The following is an 11653-nucleotide window of genomic DNA, read 5'->3' on the forward strand; positions in this document are numbered from 1 at the left end:
AGTTAAAAAATACAATTTCAAAAAACACAACTATTATAACTACAACATCCATTAGATACAGCATCAGATAAAAAAAGAACATTTAAAATACAGAGCCTAATAAAAAATACCTTCTTAAATATCAACGTTCTTGTTTATCAAGTAGGTGAGTTTTCAATAATTTTCTAAATGTAAGATAAGAATAGGCTGGAACAATCAGCGGACTCATCCAGGAGTTCAACTTCCCTGCCTGATATTCCAAAGTCCTGTCCAAAAAAGTCTTATAGCGACAGGCCCTTGGGGTAAGGAAGAGGAACATACCTGAATTTCTGGTACATTTTAATGAATTAAACAGTTTCAGGTAAGATACCAAATAGGAAGGTAATAAACCAAAAAGAGCCTTATAACAGATACACCCAAACTTAAAAAATACTCTGGCCTCAAAAGGCAGTCAGTGCAGTCTAGTATAAAAAGGACTAACATGATCATATTTCTTAAGACCAAAGATTAAACCAACTACTGCATTTTGAACTAATCGAAGCCTTAATAGAATCTTTTTTGGTAGCCCTGAATAAACAATATTACAATAATCCAGAGTTGACAGTACAGAGGACTGGACCAGCAACCTAAAGGACTCTAGATCAAAATACTTCTTAATGGTCCTCAATTTCCACTTCTAGAGATTTTAATGTGCATGCCATGAGATCATTCAGTGGTAAGACTATCTGTTCTATTACAGGCAACAAAGGGGGTCTTTTATTAAGGTACTAGTCTTTAAGCCCGTTACATTAACGGGTGCTAGAATATATATCTGTCTTTTTTTTTTTCTTTCTGTCTCTCTCCCCCTCCATTTCCCTGTGTAGCGCTGTCTCTGCTTTCTTCCTCACTTTGCACTCTCCAGCTGTAAAATTACTGCCTCGCTTTTTCTCCTGCAAGCATGTCTGCTCTCTTTCTCATCCCCAGTCTCTTTGCTCTTTTTCTCTTCTTGCAGGGGTCTCTGCTCTCCTTTCTCTATGTGTTCCTTAATCCTGCAAACCTCTATGCTGTATTTTTTTTCTCTGTATGCTCCTGATCTTGTGTTTCCCTGTAGGTATTTATTCCTATTTTTTTTCCTTCTTCAGTCTCAGCTCTTCTTTCTCTGAACATTTCCTACCTCAGTCTCTCCAATTTTCTTTCCTTCTTCAGTCTCAGCCCTTCTTTATCTGAACATTTCCTACCTCAGTCTCTCCAATTTTCTTTCCTTCTTCAGTCTCAGCTCTTCTTTATCTGAATATTTCCTTCCTCAGTTTGTCCAATTGCAGCTCTCTTGCCCTCTAAGCCCCTGCTGCAAGTGGCTGTGCATGTCTTCTCTCCTGCTCCCCTTTCCCGACAAACCTGCGACTCCAGCAGCGTGTGCAGCACTCTACACACTGCTTCGGGGCCTTCTATTGCCCTGATTTACTCTGGCATGTCCCTGATGACATCATCAGAGATGCAGCAGAGCAAATCTGACTGAAGAAATTCAACAGAGCTATTCTGGTCTTGTTCAATTACATTGGTTACCAGTTCAGGCATGTGTACTTTTTTAACTAGCCGGAATATTTAGTTTAGTTTCTTTTTTTTTTTTTTTTTACAAGGGGCCGCTGAAAAGTTCTCAGCCCAACCAAGAAGACAATGATGTGGAGCCATAAAATTTACAAGGTATTCCACACTTTTTTTTACACTTTTCATTTTGGAATACCTTGTAAATGAAATGAAAAGTGTCAAGAAAAGTGTGGAATAGCTTGTATTTGTAAGTTTCATGGTTCCACATCATTCTCTTCTTGGTTGGGCTGAGAACTTTTCGGTGGCCCCTCGTATTAATGGTTTCTCGTGCTATTGTTTCTTGTATGATTTATAACACGTCTTTTCAAGATGTTTGAATTTTTTTATCACATTCAATTTATTTTTTTATCAATACAGTTTTGGAACTCTCTTCCCAGAGACCTGAAAGTTGAATCCTCATATTTAATGTTTTGTAGGAATTTGAAGACATATCTGTTTAAAAAATGTCTCTGTCATTTCTGTTACTATTCGGAATATAATTTTAATGATTATTATCTGCTTTGAACCTAGTTGGAAGTTGACAGAATACAAATATCACATTACATATATATTTAAATTGTTGGAATGGGAACACCAATATCAGTGTAGAATGAAAACATAAGGATTTTCGTGTAACCAGAAAAATTACAAGTTGAACATGTGAAGATGTACAAAAACCCATGTAAAATTTTAAACATCAAACAGGTAAGTTTGAATTTGACTCACTCATGAACTCATGACTCACTCATGAACTCACTCATAAATTTCTTAGTAATGGAGCTGCATGATCAAACTTCTGTGGTCCAAATATCAGTTTTGCCGCAGTATTCTACATTATGTGTACAATTCTAGAATCATTTGACAGGACCATTGAGGTTACTTTATGATATCCAGAAATTTAAGACGGTTTTGAAAACAACTTTGTATATGGAGGCTTCTAATTGAGTAGGTTGGGATACTAATTATGCATATTTTAGATGCATTTGTGTTTTTTTTTATTTGTATGTTATAATTATGCTTGTATTTTGTAAGCTGCTTAGATTTAAGTGGGTTAGGAATCTTTTAAATAAGTAAATAAATATTATAAAGCTTCAAATGTAGGCCTATGTATAAAGAACTGCAATAATCAATCTGAAATATGATTATTGCCTGGACTAATATTTGAAAATATTCAGGCGAAAAGCAAGATCTGATTGCTCTTAATTGGCGTAATTTCCAAAAATTGGTTTGTACTTTATGTGCTAATATTTATGTTGCTCTCAAAATATTAGCATCTATAATCTATACACAATTTCACCAGGAATTGTGCTAGTATTTTATAAATGCACACAAGGGCACTTTTACTAAAGGGCATTAATACATGACTGTTAAGGAGTGTTGCAGTAGTTTTCCTTTTCCCATGTGTTAAACCACACATTACTCATTTTTTTTAGATGTTTTCCTTCAGGGAGGTATGGCATGAGCAGTGTGGACAGGGAAGCATTTGCCAGCTAGTGTGTTAAAATTTACCATGTACCAACTGGTTAATGCAGAGATTATGCGGGACCACTTACAAACTCCTGAATAGGAAGCAGTAAATAGCCCTGCATTAACTCTTAGCAAGTATTATGCACAGATGGGACCATTAATGCATGATTTGCAATAAACATAGTAGGAACACCACCAAAAAGGCAGCGGCTAAAATTTGCAGCTATTGTACAGTACAATCCCGCATTAATCTGATTAAATAGCATATCAGCACCTAACCACGGCTAACTCCCAATGAAGATCCTGGTTAGTGACCAGACACTAGCCAGTTATATTGGGCAACGTAGCCAGCATGGATATTCAGCACCAAACCGGCTATGTTTAATGGTCAAACTAGGCCACCTAAATAGCAGGCCTATTGTTGACTGCTAAGCAGCTAGCTGGTTAATGTTGAATATTGGCTTAACTGGCATAGTTACTATAGCCAGAAGTGAAACTGGATATTCAATGCTGGTCACCAGAAACAGCCCGGCATTGAATATCCAGGGTCAGCGCTGACTGCGGGATTTAGGCAGACTCCTCCTGTAGTCTGAACATTAGCCTCCTTAGGTCTTTATAAAACAGGTTTAAGATAGGTGCCGATTCCGTTCGCAAACCCAACCTCCCTGTTATAAAATTTCCCGTGGTGTGGGCGGCAATTCTATAACTGGCTGTCTATAAATTGGTGCCCAGAGAAGATCTGGCAGGAGTCGGCTCTATAAAGGACCATAGGAACCCATTTTTCTTTAAAGAAATCTAGCCTAACCATGAAAATATGCTCCTTTAAGCAGTGGTGCAGCGAGGGTAGGAGGCACCCAAGGTGGTGGCACCCCCCACCCCCTCCTATCCGCCCCCCACGCCTTCCCTGCCAACTTCCCCGTGCCTTCCTCTCCGCCCCCCTGCTCCTTCCGTGCCCCTAAGCCACACTTGCACCCGCCCTTCCCACCCCGTACCTCTTTAAATCTTCGGCAGTGTGAGCAACTTCTCCGGCCTGCTGCTCATGCTGGCGTTCCCTCTGATGTTACTTCCTGGTCCCGTGACCCGGAAGTGATTTCAGAGGGAGCCAAAGCCTAGCAGCAAAGGGAGGGTGCGAGTCTGGCATGGGGAGTGGAGAGGTGCTGGCGCCCCCACCGAGATGGTGCCCGGGGTGGTCCACCTCCCCAGTCTCCCCCTTACTATGCCACTAACTATAAGTTAGCAGTGTGTGCTTATGGTAGCCATGGATCAGGTGTAAACATGTGTGCCTAACTGGCATAGATACATGTGCAACTTCCAGTATTATATAAGTTATACAGGTAAATGCGAACTGCACTTATGCTCCACTCAAAATCTGCCTACATATACACTTACCAGTAAAGATAGGTGCATATTTCTAGAATACCACTTAGGTAGAATATTGACATAAACACATGTGTGCACACACTTGTATTTATATGCCACTATTCTAGTAAAGTACTCATGTAATCAGCATGTACTTTATAGAAGTGCCCTGCATATGTATTAAGTAGGTTTAAATATTAGAATAGAACTTGCTGTGGTTTTTTTTTTTTTGGTTTTTTTTTAACTTTCTGTGGGTTTACTCCGTGCCATGTATTTGTTGTTGGTGGTTCAAAAAAAAAAAAAAGAGCAAGACAGCACCTAGGATTAGATTTAAATTTTGGACAAAAGTTTGCAAAGCCAGTCTGCTAATACAGTTTGGAAATTTCGTATATTTTACCCATGGCTTCATTTCCTGAAATTTCAGGAAGGGACGAAATACAGCAGGAGTTTTGCAAGCAAGAGCTTATGCAAAAAAACCCACCATTGAAACGTTTGCTCAGTTCTTAAGCCTAGCGCTTTGGACAGAAGTCCCTTAGGGCTTTTTGCAGAAGCGTTTGCTTGTGCCATTGTCTCTACGGACCTTTCCCTATTTCACTTGCACAACAGTGACATTTTGGAGTGGTAGGCACTGAAACTTTTTTCAGCTCACTCTGGCTTTGCTTTTTGTTCTTTTTTCACTTTATGTGTTATTTCCAGGGCCGGATTTAGATGAAAAGAGGCCCTAGGCTATTCCACTTATGAGGCCCTTTCACCTCCCATTTTTAAGTTTGTAAATTACATGAGAGATAATAAAATACATCATTACTGTGATATATATCAATATGTTAAATGAAACATGTTGTTATTGGTACTAACCTTTATAAAAAATGTGACACGGATCTTGAGGCCCTAGGCTGAAGCCTAGTTAGCCTATAGGAAAATCCGGCCCTGGTTATTTCATTTATTTGAAATGAAATAAACAAAATAATAAGTTTTTTTTAAACAAAAAAAAGCCCCCAGGGATTGTTCACACCTCCCCCAACTCTGGATCCTCCAGGTATTTATTTATTTATTTATTCAATTTTCTATACTGTTCTCACAGGAGAGCTCAGAACGGTTTACATGAGTTTATTCAGGTACTCAAGCATTTTTCCCTGTCTCTCCCTGCAGGCTCACAATCTATCTAACGTACCTGGGGCAATGGGGGGATTAAGTGACTTGCCCTGGGTTACAAGGAGTAGCGTGGGTTTGAACTCACAATCTCAGGGTGCTTAGGCTGTAGCTTTAACCACTGTGCCATACACTCCCCTTCATCTTATCCCCTCCACGGAATCCAAGTGAGGAGAGGAGCGACCCCCGAATCATTCTTGCCTTGCCAGTGCCATAATCCAAATGCCCATACCAACAAGAGTAACTCATAAACCAAGTGGGACTAGATACACATCACACATCCCAAATGTTCCAAAACAACTTTCACACAAAATCCAAAAGAAAATCGGGAAAACTCTAAGAAAACTACTCTAGATCCATAAAAACCAAAATACGGATCTCACTAACATAAAATATTTAAAATATATATTAAAAAAAGGTGCTCAGTAAATGATATAAACCATCTCACCAGGTAATGATTACATCCACCACACACATCATAGCACCACCCCCTGCCAACCTACAGTTCATAAGTAAAAATGATGAAAGAAAAGACTTATCTCAAGCTGATGTTCAAAAGACGCTCTTCAATCAGGGTGCAGCTGAGGGTGGTGAGCACACCATTACCGAGTTCTTCAATCCCCAAACAGTGTCCAGTGCTAGAATCCCCAAACTAGTGTCCAAAGCTGAATATTGCCAGTTATTGCGCGATAAGCTTAACCATGCAAAGATAATTTAATTTTAATTTGTAATTTAATTTAATTCTTATATACCGCTAATAACCGTGAGGTTTCTAAGCGGTTTACAAAAATGATGCATTAAAAAGATACAATAGATAAAAATAAATAAGATAGAGTACTTGGAAATTTCCCTAACTGTCCCAAAGGCTCACAATCTAACTAAAGTACCTGAAGAAACAATGAAAAGTAAAGATAAAAATATAAAAAGAGAGGTAGAGATAGAGATAAATATGAATATTCCAACAAGTAATATATAAATAACTATTTTACATCTTACAACTGAAATTATTCTAACATCAGTGAAATATCATGATACAATTATGAAGAAGGAATTTTTAGCAGACAGGGATTGTGGATACCTAGTGTGAGGAAGAAATTCAGGATAAGGTGTTGAAGTTATGCTCGCGGGAGAGTGTCTGGCTAGGACAAGAATTTCTTAAACAAAGTGGTCTTTAGTTCTATTATCTTGTGCTGAATGGTCACAATTAGCCACTAATTTATAGATTTGAAAAAATGAATGCGGATATGCTGGGACATGCTAAGAGATTTAAGTTAATCTGGGGCCCTTTGACATCTTTTATGCATTCATTGTAGTTGTCTTTTCCTTTGTTCCTGTTGGTATATTGCACACATGTCCAGAGGTAGGGAGGGCGGGAGGGGGGTATTTTTTTGTATGGTTCTATTCCCTTATGAAATGTTGGTTGGGTGGGGTTTTTTTTAAATTGTGGTATGGATTTTGATTGATTATAAATGCGTAAATGATTAATATTATTTGTATAGATACTTAGTAACATAGTAGATGACGGCAGATAAAGACCCGAATAGTCCATCCAGTCTGCCCAACCTGATTCAATTTAAATTTTTTTTTTTTTTTTTTAATTTTTTCTTCTTAGCTATTTCTGGGCAAGAATCCAAAGCTCTACCCAGTACTGTGCTTGGGTTCCAACTGCCAAAATCTCTGTTAAGACTTACTCCAGCCCATCTACATCCTCCCAGCCATTGAAGCCCTCCCCAGCCCATCCTCCACCAAACGTCCATACACAGACACAGAGACTGTATTGCATTTTTGTTGGTTTTGAAACTCAATAAAGATTTATAAATAAAATAGGCACCATTTACTATATCTGGCCCAAAATAACTAAGGTGACAGTTTCCTTAGGGTTACCAGACGTCCGGATCTACCCAGACATGTCCTCTTTTTAGAGGACTGTCCGGGCATCTGGACGGCTTTTCAAAACCCGGCACTTTGTCCGGGTTTTGAAAAGATGTTACGATCGGGGCTGAGCCTGGAGTGCATCTGCAGATGCACTCCAGACTCAGCCCGAAGAGGTGAGGTTTGCATGGGGCTGGGGGGAAGGGGGGGAGGGAAGAACAGGGCGGGGCCAGTGGCAGACCAGGGCGGGGCCATGCATCCTCTTTTTCCAGATGCAAAAACTGGTAACCCTAAATTTCCTACCAAAATAACTGGAGAAATTGCACTGAGAATGTGAAGGATATGACATCATTATGAACTAAGGGCAAAAAGCCCAAAAGATCAACCCATGCTTCAGTCACGAATCTGCATGAGAACAAAAGAGTTGCTATAGTGGGTCAGACAGATGGTCTGTCTAGCCTGCTTCCAACAGTGGCCAATCCAAGTCACAAGCACATGGCAGAATCCCAGAGTAGCAAAAATCTCTTCAAGCAATCTCTCTACCAGTCCTTCTAACTGCCCCAGGTAATAATGTTCTGCTGTGGGAGGGTTTGGCATTTCCTGTAATAAGCATAAAAACACACCGTTCATAGTTCACCTTTACTTGTTATATGGCAAATTATATAAAATACTAGCTGATGCCCCGGTGTTGCACGGGTATTTAATTATAGCAATAACACTGTAAATGGATTCAAATAAAGATACTTTATAATGGTGAATGAAATTATTTTTTTACAGCTTAATAAAAAGTACAATATTCAAATTATAATGTGAAATATTTGACAAAATGAATACAATACAACTAACGCAAAACGTGATTATAAACAACATTTTTAGTTTCACCTCCTGGAGCAAGAACATATAAATTCTTGGGTGAACCCAGCCTTGAGCAAGCAACATAGAGTTGTGGGATGCGAGACCCCCAGAACATATCACCCCAGGTAGTGAGGGATGTGCATACCAAGTTTCGTTCAAATCGGTCAAGCCGTTTTTGAATTACTGTGAGAATGGCAGCTTTTTACATTTTTTCCATTGACATGAATGGGTGAAATCAGATTTTCTGTTTGTAGCTCCGCCCACGTGTGCAGGTGGGCCGCTCAAATCGGTCAAGCCGTTTTTGAATTACTGTGAGAAAGGCAGCTTTTTACATTTTTTCCATTGACATGAATGGGTGAAATCAGATTTTCTGTTTGTAGCTCCGCCCACGTGAGCAGGTGGGCCGCGAGACCCCCAGAACATATCACCCCAGGTAGTGAGGGATGTGCATACCAAGTTTCGTTCAAATCGGTCAAGCCGTTTTTGAATTACTGTGAGAATGGCAGCTTTTAACATTTTTTCCATTGACATGAATGGGTGAAATCAGATTTTATGTTTGTAGCTCCGCCCACGTGTGCAGGTGGGCTGCGAGACCCCCAGAACATATCACCCCAGGTAGTGAGGGATGTGCATACCAAGTTTCGTTCAAATCGGTCAAGCCGTTTTTGAATTACTGTGAGAATGGCAGCTTTTAACATTTTTTCCATTGACATGAATGGGTGAAATCAGATTTTATGTTTGTAGCTCCGCCCACGTGTGCAGGTGGGCTGCGAGACCCCCAGAACATATCACCCCAGGTAGTGAGGGATGTGCATACCAAGTTTCGTTCAAATCGTTCAAGCCGTTTTTGAATTACTGTGAGAATGGCAGCTTTTTACATTTTTTCCATTGACATGAATGGGTGAAATCAGATTTTCTGTTTGTAGCTCCGCCCACGTGTGCAGGTGGGCCGCTCAAATCGGTCAAGCCGTTTTTGAATTACTGTGAGAATGGCAGCTTTTTACATTTTTTCCATTGACATGAATGGGTGAAATCAGATTTTCTGTTTGTAGCTCCGCCCACGTGAGCAGGTGGGCCGCGAGACCTCCATAACATATCACCCCAGGTAGTGAGGGATGTGCATACCAAGTTTCGTTCAAATCGGTCAAGCCGTTTTTGAATTACTGTGAGAATGGCAGCTTTTAACATTTTTTCCATTGACATGAATGGGTGAAATCAGATTTTATGTTTGTAGCTCCGCCCACGTGTGCAGGTGGGCTGCGAGACCCCCAGAACATATCACCCCAGGTAGTGAGGGATGTGCATACCAAGTTTCGTTCAAATCGTTCAAGCCGTTTTTGAATTACTGTGAGAATGGCAGCTTTTAACATTTTTTCCATTGACATGAATGGGTGAAATCAGATTTTATGTTTGTAGCTCCGCCTACGTGTGCAGGTGGGCCGCTCAAATCGGTCAAGCCGTTTTTGAATTACTGTGAGAATGGCAGCTTTTTACATTTTTTCCATTGACATGAATGGGTGAAATCAGATTTTCTGTTTGTAGCTCCGCCCACGTGAGCAGGTGGGCCGCGAGACCTCCATAACATATCACCCCAGGTAGTGAGGGATGTGCATACCAAGTTTCGTTCAAATCGGTCAAGCCGTTTTTGAATTACTGTGAGAATGGCAGCTTTTAACATTTTTTCCATTGACATGAATGGGTGAAATCAGATTTTATGTTTGTAGCTCCGCCCACGTGTGCAGGTGGGCTGCGAGACCCCCAGAACATATCACCCCAGGTAGTGAGGGATGTGCATACCAAGTTTCGTTCAAATCGTTCAAGCCGTTTTTAAATTACTGTGAGAATGGCAGCTTTTAACATTTTTTCCATTGACATGAATGGGTGAAATCAGATTTTCTGTTTGTAGCTCCGCCCACGTGTGCAGGTGGGCCACGAGACCCACAGAACATATCATCCCAGGTAGTGAGGGATCTGCATACCAAGTTTCGTTCAAATCGGTCAAGCCGTTTTTGAATTACAGTGAGAATGGCAGCTTTTTACATCCTTTCCATTGACATGAATGGGTGAAATAAGATTTTCTGTTTGTAGCTCCACCCACGTGTGCAGGTGGGCCGCGAGACCCCCAGAACATATCATCCCAGGTAGTGAGGGATCTGCATACCAAGTTTCGTTCAAATCGGTCAAGGCATTTTTGCGTGATCGCGGCACATACACACACACACACATACATACATACATACCTCCGATTTTATATATATAGATATAAGCTGTTTACAATGAGTAAAGAAAGACAGGTGCTTTTAGAGTGGCTGAGGTGTCAACAAAAGACATGCCCATTTGAATTAAGCCTTGTGGAAAGGAAGACACCATGTTTATAGGATCACTTATACCAGTGGTCTCAAACTCGCGGCCCGGGGGCCACATGCAGCCCGCCAGTTACTATTTTGAGGCCCTCGGTATGTTTATCATAATCATAAAAGTAAAATAAAACAGTTTCTTGATCCTGTGTCTCTTTAGCTATAAATTACAATATTATTATTAAGACTTAACCAAAAGGAAAGATTTATAAACTATAAAGAGTTTTACCTCATGCAAAATTATTATTTCTTTAATACGACATTAACTATTTTTTTCTGAGGCCCTCCAAGTACTGACAAATTCAAAATGTGGCCCTGCAAAGGGTTTGAGTTTGAGACCACTGATGTATACCTAGGCAGAAATGAGCAAGGATGTGTTTTATTGTGCCTGTGTCACCTGATCACCCTACTTCCTCCAGCTGGTTATCTCAGACCACTGCTGAACGGATGAAGTGTTAGCGGTACCTTCTTTTAAAAAAATAAGAAAAGTCAGTACTGTTAAGGTTGCTGGTCTTCTCAGGGGGGGGAGGGGGGGAGGACATCAAAAGGTAGCAAGTGTTCTCATGCAGAGAGAGAGAAGGTGTGGGTGTCTCAAAGAGGGAACTGGAGGAGAGACCTGCTAAACAAATGGATGGGGAAGATGACATGAATTAAGGTGGAGCCAATACAAACTTTCTGGCTGTCCTACATTGGCTCAGAATTTAACTCTTTCATCGCACTCTGTACCTCCCTAGCTACCACTGTCGTCCATGTCACCTGAACTCAACCACCATAGTCATACTCCCTCAGTTCCTCAGATCTGCAATATGAGGCCCTGTGTCAGGTCGTGTTTGTATGTGAACCACTGCATGCTCAAAACCCTCATGATTCCACCTATACTTTTTCTGGGACATGCTTCGTTCCCAAACAGGAAGCATGCCCTGGAGAGGGAGGAAACCAGGTCACAGGAAAAGGGATGTGAGTGTGCACTTGAGCTTGGCAAAGATGTGATGCAAAGCAGAGGCAGCCAGAACAGCAGCAGAGCCCCTTAGGGCAATTTCTGCTAATTTTTG

This window comes from Geotrypetes seraphini, chromosome 5 (genome assembly GCF_902459505.1).
Source record: "Geotrypetes seraphini chromosome 5, aGeoSer1.1, whole genome shotgun sequence".
In the NCBI taxonomy this organism is placed as follows: domain Eukaryota; kingdom Metazoa; phylum Chordata; class Amphibia; order Gymnophiona; family Dermophiidae; genus Geotrypetes; species Geotrypetes seraphini.